This window comes from Rhinopithecus roxellana, chromosome 1 (genome assembly GCF_007565055.1).
Source record: "Rhinopithecus roxellana isolate Shanxi Qingling chromosome 1, ASM756505v1, whole genome shotgun sequence".
Classification (NCBI taxonomy): domain Eukaryota; kingdom Metazoa; phylum Chordata; class Mammalia; order Primates; family Cercopithecidae; genus Rhinopithecus; species Rhinopithecus roxellana.
Window position 1 is genome coordinate 75,314,449 of NC_044549.1, and position 23,129 is coordinate 75,337,577.

At 44.1% G+C, this 23,129-nt stretch overlaps 1 protein-coding gene across 2 annotated transcripts in view; it reads left to right on the forward strand.

Moving 5' to 3' along the window:
* CACNA1D (calcium voltage-gated channel subunit alpha1 D) overlaps window positions 1-23,129 on the forward strand; it is a 330,433-nt gene that overhangs the window by 18,909 nt on the left and 288,395 nt on the right. The gene's annotated exons all lie outside the window — the stretch shown is intronic.

Consider the following 23,129-nt stretch of genomic DNA (forward strand, 5'->3'; position numbering starts at 1 on the left):
AGTGGAGACAGCCAGCTAGAATTTGGTAAAAGACAGGTGTTTAATAAATCTTTCCCTAGACATCCATGGGTTGGTACTAGTGTGGTGGGGTAGAGAAAGCATGTTTTAGGTTGGCCAAATGAGTCAGCTAATTGATGGATGTTATTAAAGCCAAGTGGGACAATAGTAGGTTAGATGGCCTGGTTTTGGTTGACCCTGAATGAGGAAACACAGACACGATGAGGTTGGGATTGGAGAGGACATCAGAAACCTCCATGTGAGGCCGGGCGCGGTGGCTCAAGCCTGTAATCCCAGCACTTTGGGAGGCCGAGGCGGGCGGATCACAAGGTCAGGAGGTCGAGACCATCCTGGCTAACACAGTGAAACCCCGTCTCCAGCTTAAAAAATACAAAAAATTAGCCGGGCCAGATGGCGGGCGCCTGTAGTCCCAGCTACTCGGGAGGCTGAGGCAGGAGAATGGCGTGGACCCGGGAGGCGGAGCTTGCAGTGAGCTGAGATCCGGCCACTGCACTCCAGCCTGGGCGACAGAGCGAGACTCCGTCTCAAAAAAAAAAAAAAAAAAAAAAAGAAACCTCCATGTGGGTCTGTTCCTTTTTCAGACCCGCCAGCATGACCTGCTCTGGGTTACACAGTGAGAGACGAACCGCATGGGGATGTAGGGCAGAGCATCTGTCTCCCAATCTGTTTTCTTCCCACTCACCTCAGTTACAACTATGACTCCAGGTTGAAGTTGGGCATCTCCTATCTGACCAAGGGACAGGGTCTAAGAACAGCAGGGGCAGTGATGACAAAAGATTAGCTCTTTAAAGCAAGCAGGGCATTGAGTCAACTTTTCATTATCTCTTCAGTTATTTTATTTGTGTAGTATTAGGTTGGTGCAAAAGTCATCGCGGTTTTTGCCGTATCTTCCAAAAGATAGTTTCCATCATTTCTCCCTCCCCTGCTTCATTTCATACAATACTTTATTGCTTTCTTCGTATATACCAACCTGCAGAAATCATTTGGGCATAGATTGCCACATTTATTTTATGGAAATAGCCAGGGCACAGGCCAGCGGATGTAGTAGGGCTGGAGGGAATCAGCAGAGCTGGCTAACAAATGCAGTGGATCTTTTCTCAGTTCTCTTGTTTTTGTGTGGTTAGCTTGCCCTGTCTTTTTGGCCATAACTGGAGGCACAGTGGTTATTGCCTTTGTTACTAGCCGACGTTGGCTGACATTGCTGAGCTAGGTGGGCTTTCTATATAGGGTCCTGTGCTGAATAACAAAGTTTCAGTTCATCAGCCAAGATCAAAGTGGGTGGTCCCATAAGATTATAATGGAGCTAAAAAATTCTTATTGCCTAGTGATGTTGTAGCCATTGTGCCTTTGTAACACTGTAGCACAATTACTTTATTTTAAAAATAAATTTGGTAGCCAGGCGTGGCTCACACCTGTAATCCTAGCACTTTGGGAGGACGATTGCTTGAGCTCAGGAGTTCAAGACCAGCTGGCAAAAACCTCGTCTCTACCAAAAATACAGAAAAATTAGCTGGGTGTGGTGGCACACACCTGTGATCACAGCTACTCAGAAGGCTGAGGTGGGAGAATCGCTTGAGCCTGGGAGATGGAGATTGCAGTAAGCTGAGATTGTGCCACTTCATTCCGTCCTAGGTGACTGAGACCCCGTCTCAAAAAATAAAAATAAATAAATTCAATGTAGTCTGAGTGTATGGTATTTATAAAGTGTATGGTAGTATAGAGTAATACCCTAAGCTTTCACATTTACTCATCACTACTGACTCACTCAGAGCAACTTCCAGTCCTGCAAGCTCCATTCATGGTGAGTGCCCTATACAGGTGTACCATATTTTGGCTTTTATACAGTATTTTTACTGTACCTTTTGTATATTTAGATACAACTAGTGTTATAATTGCCTATCATATTCAGCACAGTCACAAGCTGTACAGGTTTGTGGCCTAGCAGCAATAGGCAATCCCATATAACCTAGGTATGTAGTAGGCGATACCATCTAGGTCTGTGTAAGTACACTCCGTGTTCACACAATGATGAAATTGCCTAACAATGCAAGTTTCAGGATGTATCCCTGTTGTTAAGCTATGCATGACTGTAATCTCTAATTCCCATTTAATCTTTACCATAAACCCACGAGGGAGATACTGTTAAAATCCTCATTTTACAGGTGAGGAAACAAGGTTCTATTGCTTGCACGAGGCTGTGCTCCTGGTAATTGGCAGGGCCAGGATTCACACCTGGGCTTCTGACTCAAGCGCCCATGCTCAAGTGCTAGGCCATGAAAAGGAGTCCAGGCTCACAGGCTGATGGTGCCTAAACACCAAGCAGAGGAGGGTGTGGCCAAAGGGCAGAGCCAGAGAGGAGACCGTGGCGGGGGAGCTGACGGCAGAACCTCTTAGGTGGAGGTGGGTCTCTCTGGCCAGGCTTCACATTCATGCTTTTGATTAGTGATTGGAAACAAGGTCTGGGGACTGGCATAGAAACTTTCCAGGTTAGGGTTCAGTCCCAGCTTTGCCTTTCACTGGCTTTGTGACTGGGTCAAGCCCTTTCTGCGTCTGCTCTTTTTCTGTGGAAGAGGAAATAAAATAGCTAAAGGTGTTATCACAGGCTGTGGCTCCTAGAAAGCACTGTGCTGTGAGCCAGAGGTTTAACATGGGCTTCAACCTCACAGCCGTCCTGTGAGGTAGGTGTCATTAGCCTTAGCTGTAGGTGAAGAAACTGAGGCTTGGGAAGCCCAGCCGGCTTGCTCTGGGGCACCTGGTGAAGGGCTGACTGGATGGAGGATTGGACAGTGATAGGTCCCTCCCGCCGTGCTAGAAGAGCTTCCTGGAGGGTTTGCTTGGATTGGAGTTTAATTTCCAAAGCCATTTCTTAGGTGTTTTTACCAGACTAAGCTAGTCCATCTGTCCCACCGAACAGCCTAAGACTGTAGTGGTCATGGAGGGTTTTGGGGTGGATCTGGTGAAGAAATGAACTGAGAATGAGCCTGCTGGCCATATGAGGGCCTAGAGCTGGACCATACCCCATCATCATTTAGACAATAAAGGGTGGTTAATTTCCCTTGGAACTCCAAGGACAGAGAGGAGGCTAGTTGAATGGTCAGGATCTGATTCTTCTGCAGCTAGAAGACTGAAGCCTGTCTCTTCATGGTGATCCAGGGTAAAAAAGTTCAAAGCTTAGCACACTGCTCACAAGGCTTGGTGGTTTCTTTACCTGTAACTTTCTCAGCTGACTTGAAATCCACCAGCTGTCTCTTGTTCTCTGCTTGGCCCAGGTGGGAGCCCCTGATAGTCTCTTGACTTAAATGTTGCTGAGAAGAGGAAATAAAGCAGGAGCTAAGGAGCATAACGATGTCAGGGGGATTCCGGCCTGATAGGCATGCAGTTCCTAGATTTGGAGTCATGATAACAATCACTAACACCTGTGTGGTCAGGGTCGGCCTATATGGCACTTCATCATAGGTTCTGATTTTTATCCTCACAGCAACCTCGTGAACATTGCTGATATTTTACACACCTGGCAGCCAAGGTGTGGGGCCGTCAAATGACTTGCCCAAGAGCAAACAGCAAGTAAGCCGCAGAAATAAGATGTGGCCCTTTCCTGCCCTTTCTGCCACACTGTGTTCCTCATGCCATGGAGTCCTCCCTGCAGGTCACTCGGGTAAGAGACCAAGCCTCATAGATAGGAGCTGGCTTGCCAGAGCTAGGGCTCCTCAGTACCCAGGTGATGGGCTTGCTTCTCTGACGTGTGGTCCCTGACCTCTGTTTTCTCACCTGTAAGATAGGGATCATAGCATTAATAGCCGTGTTGTTGAGAGGATTAAAGGTGATTTTGCTCTGTGAACAACAGACGCTGGCCTGTTAATTTCCTTGTGCATCAAGTCCCACTTTCTCAGGCGTTTAGGCTCTGCCCTGCTCTGGCTCCCTCTCCAACCTTCCATCTTATCAGGAGAGTGGAGACTGGAGGAAGACAGATCTTGCTTTGGGTTCTAGGTTTAGCGCTGACTGACTGGGTTTGGGACTGAACAAATGATCTCACCTCCCTTGGTCTGGCTTCTTCATCTGTAAAACAGATGATAATTCTCATCTTACTTTTCATGTGGAATCTTCGTGAGGAGGCAATACAAATCACGTGCGAGGGAGCTCTCATTTACCAGAAGTAATTAGTTAACAGGTCGAAAATAGTTCCAGAGAGTCTTAACCTCCCAGTGAAGTTTAAGGTTTGGCAGTATCTGAGCACAGGGGGAATCTTTTCCTATACCCCCCTTGAAGTGCTATAGGGTTTTGAGAATCAGTCACACGGCACACCTGTTAAATCCCTGTGTTCTTCCGTGATTATTGCTTTTCTTTGCCTTACGATTTTTTCCCCTTATTGTGGCCTAGTCCATGGAGGTTGGGAAGAGGAGCGTGCCCCTTCCCCTCCCTTTCCTCAGCAAGGGCTAGTTCCTACTCATAGCTCAGGGCTCACCCACAGCATAGCGCTGCGTGGAAGCCTGGTGGGGGCACTGGGTGAGTGATGCTGCAGCAGAAAGGCCTCCTGCTGAGATGCTGAGGTCAGCATTTTCAGCAGCAGGGAGCCCTGTGACTGAAAGCAGAAAGACCAAGTACAGTGTGAGGACTCTGGGATTGGTGTTTGTGACCACATTGATGGCTTAACGGAATTGTGTTCCCCTCTGTGCAATGAACTAGTAGGGCCTGTGTCTTGGGGCCTGCACCTTTTGATTGCAGGTACCAGGCCCAGCGTTTTATCTGTGTTGCCTGTCTGGACAACAAGCCATACGGTAGTTACTAGCGTCCCCATTTTGCAGGTGAGGCCGATGAAGCTAGGAGGAGTTAACTAAATTACTCTTTGCTGAGGGAATAAACCCATAAGATGACAAATGAGGTCTGTAGTTACTTTCTTCACTGTTCCAGTGCTGTGCCCAGCACTGAGTGTGAGGGATGTCATGGAGAGAATGCTGAATTTGGAGTCAAGTGGCCTGGCTTTGAGTCCCTGTTCCATAACTTTACTTCTGTGTAACCCCCACTGTCTTCATTGGTCATAAAGCAGGAGGTAAAAATTTAAATGGGATCTGTGTGAAAGCGTTTTATAATGTAGGAAGCTATATACACATGGGCAGCATCATCCTTATGGCTGTTTAGAGAGGGCCTCGAGGAGAGGACTTGGCCTCATCTTGCCTTCTAATGCCTCACTGCAAGGCCCTGAATCTTAATTCCACTCCATGATGCCAGTGCCACATCTGGGCCCTACACAGAAGTGTCACACCCACCAGCACAGCTATGGTGATTGTGTTTGGGAAGAGGTTGAAGTTGCAGAAAGGGGTTGGTAGAGAGGGATTGAAAGAGCCAATCAGGCCAGAGCTTGACAGGACCCTCCCTCTTTCCCTACCCTCCAGACAGGAGCCACATCACCATTTTCTTTTCTTTCTTTTTTTTTTTTTGAGATGGAGTCTCACTCTGTTGCCCAGGCTGGAGTACAGTGGCAGTATCTCGGCTCACTTCACCCTCCACCTCCTGGGTTCAAGTGATTCTTCTGCCTCACCCTCCCAGGAGGGTGCCACCACACCCGGCTAATTTTTGTATTTTTAGTAGAGACGGGGTTTCACCATATTGGCCAGGCTGATCTCAAACTCCTGACCTTGTGATCCACCCACTTCAGCCTCCCAACGTGCTGGGATTACAGGCCTGAGCCACCGTGCCCGGCCATGCATCACGATTTTCAAAGGCCAGGCTCCTGACTCTTCCTTGAGCTCCTTGAGGATTGGTAGAGTTTACTGTGCTTGTGAAATGCAAACTGCAAATGGTTCTTGCCTCGTAATGGATAGGCCTGTAACCCAGCCAGCCCTCTAGGCAAGCAAATGATATTTCCTAGTTTTAAGTGTGAGCTTAATATGTGAGTTAATTTCACATCTTCATCCTCTTCCTAAATCTGTCTTTGTTTTGTCTGATGAATAACTGCAGTAATGGATTTGGTCACACCACTAGCTGGGTAGCCACCTGAGGCCGGAGTTCTAATATGTGGGTTTTGACTGCTTTCTGTGTACTGTGGCTTTGCACGTTGGGTGCTGAAGCTGGGGAGCTGGAATCAGCTGGTGTGTTCTCTGTAGAACTGAGGGGACGAGCCCCCTGGGATGGAAGCAGCCCTGCCATCTGAACCACAGACTTGCTTGTGTTTGATCTTATGCTGTTTTCTTACGATTTCTCATAAGAATGTGAACTCCTTGTGGGCAGGGACCCAGTGTCCCATTTCTCTTGAATCCTCTACAGCTCCTGGCATGAGATGTTTAAAGGTAGCTAATAGACCATTTAATGAAGCGTCACTCTGTCTGTACCAGGCACCCTGAGGTTGCCTTGATTGCTTTGCCTATTTTCTTAATAGGTTTCCAGTGGTCTCCCTTTCCAACGCAGGAACAGAGTGCTGGAGGTAGAGACTGTGATTGCTTAATGAAGATATCAGAACTTGCACAACCCAAACATAGGGCTCCCATCAAAGTAGTAGTTCTAGGGCTGCAACCTCTTCCCAAAGATGTTGCAACACTTGTCTTCAGAGCCAGTTTCTGCTTTTCATTATGCTTTGCCTGTGGCTAGAAATGGGATCCTAGTTGCCACTGACCTTACTCCCCAGTCTTTTCTTGAAGAAACTCTTGAGTATTTGTAAGAAAATCAAATCTATCTTCAAAGAACTAAATTTTCTTATCTTTGAGAATCTTGAGTGCAATGTGTCATGGGCTCTGAAGAAGGTCTTACGTTGACATTTTTGAAAACACTCTGTGGAATGGCAATATTATCAGGATTTTATGTCCAGTTTCCCAAGCTTACTACTTTGAAGGAACACATATTTACACAATTCTGATGTGTTTATTAAACAAACAGCCTTACCACTTTGCATCCACACTTCTCTAAGTCTGCTGTCTTGTCTGGCCTGACTTTCTCCTTGTGCCAAGAATTCCTTCACCTTTTCTCTTTAGCCTTTGGCCCCAGGAAAATGGGAAAGTGAGATGTTTTGCTCCCGGCCAATGCCTGATTTTTAAATGCCTTCCTCATTCCCAGGCGAGGCACATTTTCCTGTTACCTCAGAGTGAAGGGACTCGGTTCTAGGGTTCTGCATTGTGATGCTACATGCCTGACGCTTGCTAGGGTTTGAGGGTCCTGGGGAACTGATATAATCGTAGCATTCACAGCTGTCGTTCAGGTTATTTACAGAAGTAGACAGAATTACTTCACTTGCCAGCAGGGCGCTTTGAGCTTGACTCAGAAGAATACATAAGTTACTGCTTTTTTTTCTTCTTGCCTCTTTAAAAAATGCATTTTTGATACCAGGAAAGTTAGACAATTTAATCTTATCCGTAGCAGAGGAAGCTTCAACCTTGCTGTGTGAAGCTGTGCGAGACGACAAAAGCTTGTAGAAAGAGGCCTCTTGCTTATAATTGAAGCATCTTTGACCTGAGTCAATGTTCTGCAGCCAGGATCGGATAATCAACACTGGTCACTGGCACCTGGCATTGGGACCTGGGGGCAAAAAATAACAGAATTAATTGGTTTCCAGTAAGTAGTAGTATCATGGCATGTTCATACTTTTTAAAAGAAGCCTTGTTGAGATCCAGATATAATTCACACACCCTATACTTAACTAATTTAAATCATACAATTCAGTGTTTTTTACTATATTCACCATTAAGCAACCATCATCAAAATCAACTTTAGAACATTTTCATCACCCAAAGAAACCCCATACCTGTTAGCTGTCACCCCATTTTCCATTCTATTCCCCCTCCCCAGCCTCAGCCCTAGGCAACTGCTAGTCTGCTTTCTGTCTATGGATTTACCTATTCTGAGTATTTCATATAAATGGGTTCATACAATGTGTGGCCTTTTAGCCTGGCTTAGCATAATGTTTTCAAGGTTGATCCATATTGTAGTGTGTATCACTACTTCATTCCTTTGGTGTTTTTTGTTTTTTTTTTTTTTTTTTTTTTTTTTTGCGGAGTCTTGCTCTGTCCCCCAGGCTGGAGTGCAGTGGTGCAATCTTGGCTCACTGTAAGCTCCGCCTCCCGGGTTCACGCCATTCTCCCGCCTCAGCCTCCTGAGCAGCTGGGACTACAGATGCCCACCACCACGCCCGGCTAATTTTTTTTTTTTGTATTTTTAGTAGAGATGGGGTTTCACCATGTTGGCCAGGATGGTCTTGATCTCGTGATCCACCTGCCTTGACCTCTCAAAGTGCTGGGATTACAGGTGTGAGCCACCGTGCCCGACCACTTCATTCCTTTTTATGGTAGAATAATCTTCCATTATATGGACATACCACATTTATTTATCTCTTCATCAACTGATGAACGTTTGAGTGGTTTCCCCTTTTTGGCTATTGTGAATAATGTTACTGTGAACGTTCACGTGCAAGTTTTTTGTGAACTTAAGTTTTCAGTTCTCTTGGCTATCTTCCTGGAAGTGGAATTGCGAGGTCATATGGTAACTTTCACATTTTGAGGTACTGCCAAGCTGTTTGCCAAAGCAGCTGCACCATTTTACATTACCACCAGCAACACATGGAGGTTCCAATTTCTGTACGTCTTTGCTAACACTTGTTATTGTCTATCTTTTAAATCATAGCCATCATAGTGCATATGAAGTGGTATCTCATTGTAGTTTTGATTTGCATTTCCCTGATGACTAATGATAGTGAGCATCTTTTCATGTGCTGATTAGCCGTTTGCATAGCTTCTTTGGAGGAGGATATATTCTAATCCTTTGCTCCTTTTTAAATTGAATTTTTAAAATTTTTGGTTTGTGGCAGGGCATCGTGGCTCATACTTGTAATCCCAGCACTTTGGGAGGCCAAGGCGGGTCGATCACCTGAGGCCAGGAGTTTGAGACCAGCCTGGCCAGTGTGGTGAAACCCATTTCTACTAAAAATACCAAAAATAGCCAGACGTGGTGGCAGGTGCCTACAGTCCCTGCGACTTGGGAGGCTGAGGTCGGAGAATTGCTTGAACCCGGGAGGCAGAGGTTGCAGTGAGCCTAGATCACGCCACTGCACTCCAGCCTGGGCAACAGAGTGAGACTCAATCTCAAAAAGAAAAAAAATTATGATTTATAAGGCTTATTTATATATTCTGTATACCAGTTCCTTTTTGGATGTATGATTTGCAAACGTCTTCCTGCCTGCCTTCCTGCCTTGCCGCCTTGCCTTGCCTCCCTCCCTCTCTCTTTTTTTCTCTTTTCTTCCTTTCCTTTCCTTTCATTTTTTTCCTCTCTCTTTCTCTGTTTCTTTCTTTCTTTTCTCTTTTCTTTTCTTTCTTCAGGCTTTTGCCCTGCTTGCCAGACAGGAGTGCAGTAGTATGATCATAGCTCACTGCAACTTTGAACTCCTGGGCTCAAGCAATCCTCCTGCCTCAGCTTCCTGAGTAGCTAGGATTACAGGTGTGTGCCACCCAACCTGTGCTAATTTTTAAAAATTTTTGTAGAGATGGGGGTCCTGCTATGTTGCCCAAACTGGTTTTGAAATCCTGGCCTCAAGCAATTCCCTGCCCCCGTTTCCTAAAGCATTGGCATTCCAGGCGTGAGCTACTCACTGCTGGCCTCTTCAATTTCTTGATGGTATCCTTCAAGCACAAAAATTTTTACTTTTGATGATGTGTAATATACATTGTTAGAAGGCCATAGCTGAATTGAGTCTTCAAGGTTGCCTGTTCCAACTCCCATGTCTGAGTGATGGGAGGCACTGTGGTCAGAGAGGAGGGGCCTTGCTGAGGGTCACAGACCCAAAAAACCAGGACTGGAGCATAAGTCTCTGGACTTTCACCTTGGGACATCCTCAGTTTCCACCCCACTGTCTCTGAGGGTTGGAAGGTTTGGGTATATATATAGGGGAAGATAATTGGTAGGCTCTGAAGCACACAGACGCCACACTCTGCTCTGCTTATGAGATCTGTGGCACCTTCCCTGAGTTCATTTGTTTTTCAATAAGGAAGAGTCGTGTTCGAAATTTGGTCCTTTCTTCCAAAAGGTACACTATATAGCCTGGGGCCACGCTGTCCAAAATGGTAGTCACTGGCCACATATCATTATAAGAACTTAAACTAATGAAAATTAAATGAAATTTAAGATTGTTTCTCAGTCATAAAGCTACGTTTTGGCTAAGCATTGTGACTTATGCCCATAATTCCAGCATTTTGAGAGGCTGAGGCAGGGTTGCTTGAGGCCATGAGTTGGAGAACAGCCTGGGAAACATAGTGAGACCCCATCTCGACCAAAAAAAAAAAGAAAAAGGAAAACAATTAGCCAGGCATGGTGGTGTGTGCTTGTAGTCCTAGCTAGCTACCCAGGAGGCTGAGGTGGGAGGATCACTTGAGCCCTGGAGTTCAAAGTTGCAGTGCTTTGTGATCATGCCACTGCACTGTTGCCTGAGTGACAGAGTGAGATGCTGGGAAAAAAAAAAGCCACATTTCCATTGTTCCTTATTTATATATGGCCACCATATTAGAAGACATACGGGTTGTTTCCATGATTGCAGCCAGTCCTGTTGGGCAGCACTGGCTGTACCCACTGGCATTCTGTCCACTCCTGACCCAGTGGTGCCCTGGGCACACAGCTGTGATCTGTCTTCTGTGGGTCCTTCATCTACCAGCTGCTCAGGCTTATTATTTATGTAGTTGCCTCTGGGCTTCCTAGCAAGCCCCCTACCCAGACTAGATGGTCTGTGGGCCCTGCCGGTGGAGACACTTCTTCTGCATAGTTTTTGGATGTGGTTGCCAGTATAAACGCCAGTGCCTTTCCTCACCTCAGCCAATAGGTGTGACTTGCAGAAATAGAGCTGAAAGATGCTTGCAAGAACTGTGTTCTTACTTGGAGAGGTTACCTTCTAAAAGTGAATGCTGAATGAGTGGATGAACTGATCTGCGCTTTGGACTAGGGGAAGATGTTGAAGAACTTTTTATCAAAAATTTTATTGATATGTAATAATTGTACATATTTATGGGGTACATGTGCTATTTTGATACATGCCTATGAGGTGTAATGATCATACTGGGTAATTAGGATATCCACCACCTCAAACACTATTTCTTTGTGTTAGGGAACATTTCAAATCATCTATTTTGAAATATACAATAAATTATTAACTATTAATCACCCTACTGTGCTATCAAACACTAGCACTTATTTCTTCTATCTAACTGTATGTTTGTACCCATTAACCAACCTCTCTTCATCCCCTTCCACCCCCTCGTCTCAGCCTCTGGTAACTATTATTCTACTCTCTATCTCCATGAGATCAGCTTTTTTAGTTCCCACATAAGAGTGAGAACATGCGATATTTGTCTTTCTGTGCCTGGCTTATTTCACTTACCGTGATGGAAGTTGGAGTACTCTCGAGTTTAGTTCTTTTGGCTGCATTGGTTGGTGGCCTTTTGGGTGGGTACTTCCTTTTAGAGGCAGTTAGTTCCAAGAATTTGCAAGATGCTGAGTGAAGTGGGGCAAGAGGCAAGAGCTAGAACACTGGGTGTTCTGAGACAGTGACATGAAGGAGACGGGTATAGGCCTGCTGGGTGCCCTGTGTGGAGGTTCCCTTTACTGCAGGTTCCTGTAACCCTGAGGGTCATCTGAACCATCGATCCAAGGTCAATGGGCTGTGGAAAAAATCTCAAAAGCTTTCTATGTAAAAGGATGTTTTACCACATCTTAGTGAAGGGAGACACTGTGATTCAGACCAAGCTAGGATATTATAGACCAGAAATGAGTCTGGGGACTATCTCAGGCAGGAGAAAGGATTGACCCAGAATCGTAGCAAATTCCCGGTGGCACAACTGAGACCGGCATCCAGGGCCTCTGGCTCTTTGCCATAGGCACATTCCAAGTGCGTGTTGTATGTCTTCATTTACACAAGGACAGGTACTTCATACACACAAGCAAGCAAAGCAACTTCTTGGAGACATTGCCCAGGCTTCGATTTTAATTTATTTAACCCACAGTAGGCACTCAGTCCTGCCTTCAGGCCCCCCTCTGCCACTCTCCTAATTAGAAGGTATTAAGAAACCTTTCAATTACGGCAAGATCACTGGGGTTCTCATTTCTTTTTCTTATCTCCAGCCTATCTCTGTAATCTGTATTTTGCAGGGAGGACTGTCCTTGACTTTAAAGAAAGCATTCAGAAACAAAGAGACTTGTTATTTTTGAGGTCAGCCTCCTCTACCAGACTCTGAGTGCCTTGAGGGCAAGGACAGTGTTGTCTCTTATCACTACTCAGGGACTGGTGCAGAGTGTTCATTTGGTGAATATCTGTAAAATTCTCATTTTTAGGAGAACTCCCTTTTGCTGGGTTTCTCAGGTATGAGGTCCCTTTTCCTTATGGTCCTGAAACTTTATCAATTCCAATTTAGAAATAGTGACCTGAAGAAATGGAATAATTCTTCTGTCCATGGCAGAGGGGAGGTGGGGGGAAGGTGCCCATTTTGCCTTTGAACTTGATAAGAGCGGAGAACAGTCAGGTTTGTGCTGAGAATGTAAGGGTTACTTTTTCCTGAATTGGGCAGTGGGTGGATGGAGCCCAACAGGACATCCTGGGAAGGATTCCCAGAGCAGGGAGAGGGCAAGCACAGAATTGTGGAAGGAATTCCGTGCCATAAACACAGAATATCTTATTTAATAGTGGAACTTTTTTGTTCTCTTCTTTAGAGGTGGAAAACAGTTCTTTTCAAAGACAAGCTTAGTGACTACTATGCCAACACACAAAACTACAAGATACATTTAAGCATCGGTTTAGCACCAGAAATGCAGTTTACAAAAGGTTTGCATGAAAATCTTGAAAACAGATTGAAAATGTCCTAGGCTCAGCTGCTGCACTTTTAAGTTAGTAGAACAGGGCTCTAGGGATGAGAGGATGGAGCAGGGATGTGACATAGGTCAGGGTACGTGTGCACCTGGCCTTTGAAGCCTCTTTTGGGGTTCATTTTAATTAATTTCTTGTTCAGCTTTTACCATGGCCTAAGTTTCTTTGGTTAGAGCAGAGTAAGTTTTCAGGCTGAATTTCTTGGATCATTGCCTTTGTTTTCTTTTTCAAATAGCCTGTGGATGTCTGGCCTTTTCAGCCAAGGAAAGAAAATGGAAATGGTTTTAAACACTCACTTGAGCCGTGAATTTCAACCATGTATTAATTTGCTTATTTTTGGATTTTCAAATCTGCTGAGAAGCAATGAAACGACACAGGGGCAGGCCGCTAGGTCCTTTGGAGGCTCTGCAGTGGCCTTGAGCAGTGGGGAGAGGTTCGGGAGAGTGGAACTGTGCCCTCCCACTCATGCTGCCCACACAGCAGGCTCCTCCCTCGCTCCCTCCTTCATGTATCTTCATGTATGTTTGTTTGAGGTTCTGTTTAGCATTTTATTTGGGGAAAAAGTGTCTGAAAACTTTTGTAGGCAATAGAGGAGAGATTGGTGTATGTCTTATCCTTACTCGAGTTGGCAAGGACTCTGGGCTGAATATTTAGGGCTTGGCTCTTGTTCCCTCTACCTAGGTAGATTATGTAGTGAGGTCTCACTTGCCTTTAACTCATAGTTATTGCTTAGCTCTTAGGAGCAGCAGAAGTAAAAATCCTGGTGCCGTGAATGAGCACAATCCCTGTAATAAGTGATTTCTGTGTATTATTGATAGCTTGAAAAATATTAAGTGTTACCTCCATTTTTTTAATATGGAATAAAGGGCTAGTTCAGGACATGAACTCATTCCTGTTGTCTTCCAGAGCTATTTTACTAAGGAGGAAAAGACCCAGCGGTGAAGAGTAGGTAGTAGCACGTCAAACCTGGTAGCTTTGCAGTAGGGGAGGTGGGCAGTACAGTGGGAATAAGCTAGAACTAATGATTCTGTGACCAGTATGGGGCTTTGCAGGTTTTTGTTATTTTCTGCTTTGGGTATAGGTTTTGCTTTGCAAAGTCTGAAGGTGACCTATTTAATTCCCATATATTTGAAGCTCTCAGGATGTGCCAAGGATCAGCCCAATTCTCTGAACGTTAACTGAGGGAGTCGGGAGTCCTTCCTGACCTCAAGAAGCTCACAGTTCAGCTGGAGATAGATGGCCTTGAGCTTGTGTTTTAGGGCTCCTCTGGTCCCAGGTAGTGAGCCCAAACCCAGCACAGACTAGATTAAGCCAAAGAGAAATTTATTGGCTCACATTGCTGGCCAGTCCAGGGATAAACTGGAGTCAGCTCAGGGGCTCAAATGATGTCACCAGGATCTGGTTTCTCTCTCTCCAGCCTGGCTCCACTTCCTGTGTGTTGATTCCATTCTCAAGAATTCTCAGACACGACCTCCCCTTGTAATTGCAGGATGACTGCCAACAGTTTCTAGGCCTACGCCTTTCCACCTTCCAGCAAAAGAGAGTGTGAGAGTCTTTGTCCCAGTCCTTCCAGATGGAGTCTTGTTTCTTCCCATTGTCTCAGATTGGGTCACACGCACATCCGGAACCAGTTGCAAGGCCAGGGACACGTGCAGCACTGCTGACGTGGGGCCAGGTCTTGTGTGTCACCCCTTGACCTGGGGAGGAGCCAACTCTACCCTAAGTTCCTGGGCTAAGAATGGAAAGAGAGTCAAGTTTTGGTTATTGGAGAAAGATCATGATGTAGGCTTGAACTCTGACCTGACCCATTGTCAGGACAGCCTGAACTTGGGGCTGTATTCCCACCTGATATAGCCTTAAGTCAGAATTTATTCCAGTATGAGTTACAGCATCTTGTTACCATGTGGTTTTAGCTGCACTGTGGGTTTAGACACCAAATCTTGTCTTCCCTGAGAACATCATCCTTCCTAGCGGTGGGGTGGAAAACTTATTTCAGGTAAGCATTGGGACCTTGACCCTGACCTTCGTGGTGATTACTATTTGAGGTTTTTCAAGCACATAGTGAGTAAGGATAGCTGGTGCAATGGCATGCCCTCCAGTTGACTACTGTTATCCAGGTAAACATGTCTTAATCTTTCTGAGGTTTTGTATAGAAGAGTGGAGAATTGTACCAACTTTTCTCCCCCCAGTTGTACATCTTGAGTTTGTCACTGAGCCTGGATTCCTCATCTGTAAAAGAGTAACCCCTCAGAGTTACTATGAGAAGTAAATGAGGTGATTTGACTAAGGCGTGGCACCTGGAACATAGCACACCGTGCATAAGAAGCAGCTATTGTCATTATCTCCTAATTTGTCAGATGAGCAGGGCATATTGCCAGATAAGCTCTTTAAAGTTTTAATGTTCGCATTCTATAAATCTAGGAAAATCTTTCCTCCACTGCCCACCCACATTTAGATTTTGAGAACTGTATCTTCATTGAGGGTAACATGTTAGAAAGCTCTCAAACGTTATAGCCCTCACAGAACATATAGTGCTTCATAATTCACTGAGTACTTTCGTTTCTATTCTCTCATTCAGTCCGAGAACAATCTATGATGAAACAAAGCAGGTATCACAATTCCTGTTTTTTGTTTTTTGTTTTTTGTTTTTTTTTTTTTTTTGAGACGGAGTCTGGCTCTGTCGCCCAGGCTGGAGTGCAGTGGCTGGATCTCAGCTCACTGCAAGCTCCGCCTCCCGGGTTTACGCCATTCTCCCGCCTCAGCCTCCCGAGTAGCTGGGACTACAGGCGCCCGCCACGTCGCCGGGCCAGTTTTTTGTATTTTTTAGTAGAGACGGGGTTTCACCATATTAGCCAGGATGGTCTCGATCTCCTGACCTCGTGATCCGCCCGTCTTGGCCTCCCAAAGTGCTGGGATTACAGGCTTGAGCCACCGCACCCGGCCTAATTCCTGTTTTATAGATCAGGAAACTTAGGACTTAGATCAAATGACTAACCCAAGGGCATAGTGGCTGGAAAGTTGCAGGGCAAGGCCTATTGCCAGAATCTTCTCAGATATCCCATGTCTGTTGGAGCATTCTGCTACTCCAGTGTGGATTTGCCTTTCTGATGGATTTGACTGGAGAACTACATTGGATATCTCATCAAAATAAGAAGCCTTGAGTTCCTATAGTGAAAAATAAGATCATCTTTTCCCTTTGTTCATTGGCTTGATTTATTAGGATTGTATTCGCAAACCTTTCCTGCCATTAAAGCAAATGACCTTAGTTTGTGTTGTGTGAAATAGCATTAAGTCAAGTTTACAACATTTCAAAGTTATGGTCAGTAGCTTCCCAGTTAGAACCTGAAAAGCTTACCTAGTCAAAGTTTAAGTTGTTAATCCTGGAAAAGGTCAAGACTTCTCAGGGAGGTTGGGCTGCTATGAATGACAGCCAGACCCTCAGTTCTTGGTCTGTTAATACGTGGCCCATTTCTTCCTATCTGCAACCCTCCTTAAAGCTTTGTGCGCTGGTAGTATTTACAGTACTGGATGGTAATTATGGCGTTAATTATTTTGAGATAAATGGAGTGTGCCCAGTAGCCAATAGACTATTGTTAGAGCATTATTAGTATTTTTATAGGTCTTTTGGATAGCATTCTATTTCAAGACATTTGAAAATGTAGACCAGATTAGTCAAAAGCATTGTACATGATCTGTCCATGAGTGTAGACTCTCATTAGAACTTCTGGAATTATTCTAAGATATACCCAGCTAGATAATACTAACTCATACCAATTAAAAGGAAAGACTTGAGTTTGAATTATAGAATGTTGGAGAAAAATCTAGTTTTATTACTTTTAATATTGAAGTCAAATTTTGATTTTTATGGTTAATATTACCTGGGTCCTAAGAAAGATTGCAAACATATTTTCTTACCTTTTTTTTTTTTTTTTTTTTTTGTAGAAGCTTTATATGACGTTAGCTTTTACATTTTATGTCTGTGGTCCATTTCAAATTAATTTCCTTTCTATGGTATGAGGTTGGGGTTAAGAGGTTAATTCCACCCACCTCCCCTGTGGGTATCCAGTTGCTCCAGCAACGTATGTTGAAAATGCTTTCCTGTCCTCATTGAATTGCTTTGGTACCTTTATTGAAAATCAATGGATCACATAAATTTGGTTCTATTTCTAGGGTCTCTGTTCTGTTCCATTGACACATTTGTCTTTATGTGATTTCTGCACTGTTATTATTACTGGTGCTTTATTTTAAGTCATAACATTGGATTATATAAGTTCTCCAATTTTTGTTCTCCACCCCTCACCAGAAGATTGTATTGGCTATTCTAGGTCCTTTGCATTTCTATCTCAATTTTAGGATTAACTTGTCAATTTCTACAAAATAGCCTCCTGGGGTTTTGATTGAGATGATGTTGAATCTATAGGTCAATTTGGGGAGAAGGATAGCTTAATAATGAGTTTTCCAATCACTAAGTATGACGTATCTCTTTAGATCTTCTCTAGTTTTTCTCAGCAATGTTATTAGTGTAGAGGTCCTACATGTATTTTATTTTTCCCTAATTTTTATATTATTTTTGATTTTATTGCAAATAGAATTTTAAAAAGAATCTTCTAGTTGTTTATTACTAGTATATGGAAACATGCTTGATTTTTGTATATGTTGCCTTGTACATGCCACCTTGTCACATTTACTTATTACTTCCAGTAGTTTTTGAAGATTCTTTAGAATTTTCTATGAACACAATTATTTTGTGAATAAAGACAGTTTTATTTCTTCCATTCTAATGCTTATTTATGTGTATATGTATGTATTTTTCTTGCCTTATAACATTGGCTAACACCTTCCATACAGTATAGAATAGAAATGGTAAGAGTGTAGACATCCTTGCCTTCTTCTTGAACTCAGAAAGTGTTCATTCTTTCATCATTGAGTACAATGTTAATTGGAGGTTCTGCATAGGTGTCCTTTATTGATTGAGGAGGTTTCCTTCTGTTTCTATTTTCCTGAGAGTTTTTGTTATGAAAGGGTGTTGAATTTTGTCAAATGTCTTTTCTGTATGTGTTGAGATAATCATGGTTTTTCTCCTTTATTTTATTGTGGTAAATTCCATTGAATTTTGAATGTTAAACCAATTTTGCATTCCCAGGACATACCTCACTTGGTCCTGATATATTATCATTTTTATATATTGAGGGATTTGATTTTCTAGTATTTCGGTGTAGGCTTTTTACATGTATGTTCTTGAGGGATATCAGATCTGCACATTTTCTTTGTAATGTCTCTGTCTGGTTTTGGTGTCTGGGTTGTGTTGGACTCATAATGTGAGAAATAGTGTGGTATCAGTGTGGTAACAGCAGCAGAAGTCTAGTTTTCTTTAAGTTGGTAGAGTGATGACTGTTAGGTAAAGAGTTAGAATTATTTTAATGATCAGCCAAGAGTCTCTGCTTAGTAACATGAGGTATCTATGAAGTGGCATAACTGTTGTATATGAAGCAGTGCATCAGAGAGGCTGGGAAATACTTTAAGTGGATTGAGCAACTCATACCATTCCTTATGCTAAAATTGCACTTGTAGTTTATTAGCAAAATTTCTTTTATCACTGAGGGAATGAATTATCTATCTGATTGCCACTCATAATTTATGGAGTTATCAGTTAATAAGGTTCTATTGTATGTTAATATGAGACTCATTTTTTTCCTTTCTCCCCTCTTTGGGTTGTATTTCTTCCAAATAAGAACTTAAATTCATGAGTCAGCTAGTACTGACCGGCATCTGTTGAGTTATTTTGCATAAATTTGGCTACCTGGCCTCAGATAAGAATGTTTTTTAAATCATGCAATGGCATTGTTGGTTGCTGATACTGCTGTGGTTTGCTTTTGCCATACTTCTTTTAAAAGAAGGGTTATAAATTCAGTGTAACTCAGAGCAGAGCTAAAGTATAGAATGGAATTAGAAGAAAATGAAGCATCAATTTTGGTAAAGTAGAAATTGTTTATTAAATAAGCAGTGGGTGACGGGGAATTGGGAGTAACCATCCTGGTTCCCATAGTGATGGTGCATCCAGGAAAAATACAGGGAAAAAGGGAATCATGAAAGAGTTTTGGGTGTGTGTTGTCATGCTTTAGGAAACTTGCCAATTTCTACACCTCTGTCTTCAGATTGTCGTGTTTAGACACACATCCCACACAAAGTGCTCAGCAGTACTTCTTGTGCTCGTCTTTATCCCCTGGAATCTAGAGGATGGCACCTCTGGGGGAGTTACTGTCTCACATGATTTAGAAAGACCTCCACTATCTTCTTTCCAAGAGTCCAAGGAAGGTGGGTGAGTTGTGGGCCGAGCCTGGCACCTATAAGCAGGGACCTATACCACTGCTTGAAGCATCTGGTGACCTCTGCACAGGCTTCCCCTCCCTACTGTTGTCACCACTTCCATGGGTGGTGGGTGGCATTGCACGGTGCCCATGGGGTGGTGTGCATGTTCTCCAATGCCACCCGCCCTGCCTCAGTGCTGCCTCCTGTAAGAGTATCATTTTTGTTTCTCTGGAGTATCCTTATCAAAAAGGTCTTGGGGACCATTTGCCTAAAATGTTCCCCAGCATGAAATGTCCCCCACACTCGCTCTGTATCCATGCACATACTCCTTTTTTTTTTTTTTTTTTTTTGAGACAGGGTCTTGCTCTGTTGCCCAGGCTGGAGTGGAGTACAGTGGCACAATCACTGCTCACTGCAGCCTTGACTCCTGGGCTCAAGCAATCCTCCTACCCCAACCTCCCGAGTAGCTGGGACTATGAGAGTCCCACCATGCCCAGCTAATTTTTAAAGTTTTTTTGTAGAAGTGGCGGTCTCAGTATGTTGCTTAGGCTGGTCTCGAACTCCTGGTTTCAAGCAGTCCTCCTGCCTCGGCCTCCCACTGGGATTATAGGCATTAGCTACTGTGTCCACCCTCCTCCTCATTTTTGTAGACATATCAAGTCTGGCCTCCTTCAGGAAGCCTTCCCTAACTAACTACTCAAGCTCCCTGTGTTTCTTTCCTTTAGGTTCTATTTTTTTGCATGTGTATGGTTTAATATACCCTTAAGAATAATGTGTTTGGAATCGTAATTGAGAAGACAAGGTTCACGTTGTCAGATATAGTCTAACTCTGATTTTTAGAAAAGTGATAGAGAATAGAGACTTAAAAAAACCACGACGTTCTCACGTAGGTTTTGGGTATTTGGAGATAGGAGTAAAAATATGTCTTTAAACCACACAATGGGAAGTGAAGTGTTTGCAACAGCCAGAACATTTACGTTATAAAGTGTCAGAGCAGATAATTTAGGCTGAAAGAAACAAAGTTAAATGATTTGGGGGCTTGATTTCTCTGGCTTGACCTCCCTGGATTATTGGCTGTTTCCTTCACTTCCAGACTGTCTGGTAAGATTTTTCTACAGAGGTACCTTCTTATTAATGAATTCTTCCCATCACACCCACTCTGTTTGAATTTCTGAATTACCTTCTCCTTTTGGTTTCTGTATCTCAGCTTTCTTCTTACTGAGGCTTCTCTGACATTTTCTTTGAGGGTATTGCTATCAGAGTCAGACATGCCCAGGACAAGATTCCAGGCTGTGTAATCTTGAGCAAATCAATGTTGTTGGTCTACTTTTTTTTCTTTTTTCTTTTTTTTTTTTTTTTTTTGAGACGGAGTCTTGCTCTGTCGCCTGGGCTGTAGTGCAGTGGCCGGATCTCAGCTCACTGCAAGCTCCACCTCCCGGGTTTACGCCATTCTCCTGCCTCAGCCTCCTGAGTAGCTGGGACTACAGGCGCCCGCCACCTCGCCCGGCTAGTTTTTTTTTGTATTTTTAGTAGAGACGGGGTTTCACCGTGTTAGCCAGGATGATCTCGATCTCCTGACCTCATGATCCGCCCGTCTCGGCCTCCCAAAGTGCTGGGATTACAGGCTTGAGCACCGTGCCTGGCCTCTACTTTTTTTTCTTAAAAGAACAAGGAAGCGGCCGGGCGTGGTGGCTCAAGCCTATAATCCCAGCACTTTGGGAGGCCGAGACGGGCGGATCACGAGGTCAGGAGATCGAGACCATCCTGGCTAATACGGTGAAACCCTGTCTCTAGTTAAAAATACAAAAAACTAGCGGGGCGACGAGGCGGGCGCCTGTAGTCCCAGCTACTCGGGAGGCTGAGGCAGGAGAATGGCGTAAACCCAGGAGGCGGAGCTTGCAGTGAGCTGAGATCCGGCCACTGCACTCCAGCCTGGGTGGCAGAGCAAGACTCCGTCTCAAAAAAAAAAAAAAAAAAAAAAAAAAGAACAAGGAAGCTTGCCTTGCAGGGTGGTTAGAATTTGAGACAATGTGTGTTGCATGCCCGGCAGGTGACAGGTAGCTAATAAAAGGTGTGCACTTGCTCTACACCAGGAGTCCCCTCGGTCTTTGGTCTTTGCATATCATAGATGCTCAGTAAGTGTTCCCCCAAAGGATTACTGACATTACAAGTAGGGTAATGTTTATAGCCAAGGGGAGGTGAGTGTCATCAGGCCCAGGTTTTTATGCCTATCTCTGCTGAATTGTCGCAAAGTTATATTTCATCCTTTTTACCAAGTTGTATTTACAGAAGACTAGTCCTGTTATAACAAAGCCCATTGAAACAACACCCAGGAAGTAGACCACAAGAAGTCAGTGGATATCTTACTCTGTGTCCTGCATGGGGATCTGGAAGTGAATAAGGGAGAGAGAAAATGTGGAGTGCAGAGGATGCTGCCTGGAGGTGAGACTTGAACCACACGATCATTCTCAGTTATGCAGCAACGGCTCTGTTCCAGGCGTTGTCTCCAGTAGTCACAATGACACCACAGAGCTGATATTTTTTTCTATCTCACTGAGGAGTAAATAGAGGCCCCAAGAGGTTGCATCTGGAGGTACGTGAGCAAAATTTGGAGAGAAGTACTAAGTGGGCACTTCACAACAGGGGAAGAGAACGAAGAGATGGCTAAAGATAAGTGTTAAGCACTTTTTGGGGGTACTGGAATTTTATCATGTCTCTTGATTTTTAAGAAAGTGGCCTATTGTCTAGAATTTGAGACTTTCATTGTATTGTTCAGTTGGCCTTTGCATGTATGTTGCTTTTATGTTTTTGGTACGTTTTTTCAAAACCCTTTAAATTAGTTGGATTTTATATTGCTCTTAAGTTTGATGAGATAGACGCTTTTTTTAGCTGGGAGGGATAGAGAGGCAGTGAGTGTGTTAACAGAAAACAGCAACCTCAGACTCCAGCCCCCGCTCTCTTGTTATCCAGTGATGTGACGTTGAGCCTGATGCATGGCGTCTTGGCAGCGGAGTTGCTGGTGCTCTGTCAGCCTCCTGGACCCCTGACTGAACATGCCTAGGGTCATGAGGAGGTTTTTGTTCCTGTAACGTTGGCCACAACTGCACAGCCAGTGGGCGAGGATGGCTGAGATACAAACTGAGAATTTTGCGCTTCGACCTAGGCTCTTTGCTAGATCAAACTTCTTTTGATGTCTTAGCCATGCCCGCTCTGAGATATCTCTCTCCAAGTTATTAATATATCTGTTTTTCCCATCATGTTTCCCCTTTTGGCTTCAAAGGAGCTCAGAACGAAATTTATTGCTTGATTATGGTTGCTGGGTTGGCCAAGGTTTAAAATTTATGTTTTTAACTTTTTTATGTGATTCCCTCCCCATTTTCATTTTGATAGTCTTATTGTTTATTGTGTATCACCTTAAATCCATTTGAGAAGTGGATTGGGTCTACGTTTAAAAATCACGTATGTGGGAGGAGGGCCATTAGGCAAATAGGACGCAGATGGGGGTGACTTTGGCCAAAAAAGTTTGGGATAGATTTTTGTATTCCCTTGTGTTATGTTATTCCCTATCAGATGGTCTTTGCAGCTCATTTTTCTGTCTTCTCCTGTGTGGTCAGAGTCGGGAGAGTTTTCCTTTGTAAAAATGATTTGTTTTCCTGATAGAACAGTACTGGTGGGTAACATTCCGTTCTGACCTTGTAGGCAGACCTGGGATTCCCGGAGGGTGCAGGGACGGCCGCACTCGTTCTTCTTTGTGACAGGCCTGAAGCAGCTTCCCTGGGGTCCCCAGCCTGCCTCCTCCACGGCTGCTGTGGCCGTGGGTGCTGAGCACGTGCAGCTGCTGCCTGACGCTCCTGGACAGGGAAGGATAGATTTGGGGCATAGTTACTAGGTGTCACTGCCTCCTTTTTTCAGCCTGGCTTTTACAAGTAGTTTTAATTTACTTGACAAACACTTATTTGGCATTTCCTTCAATACGCTGGGT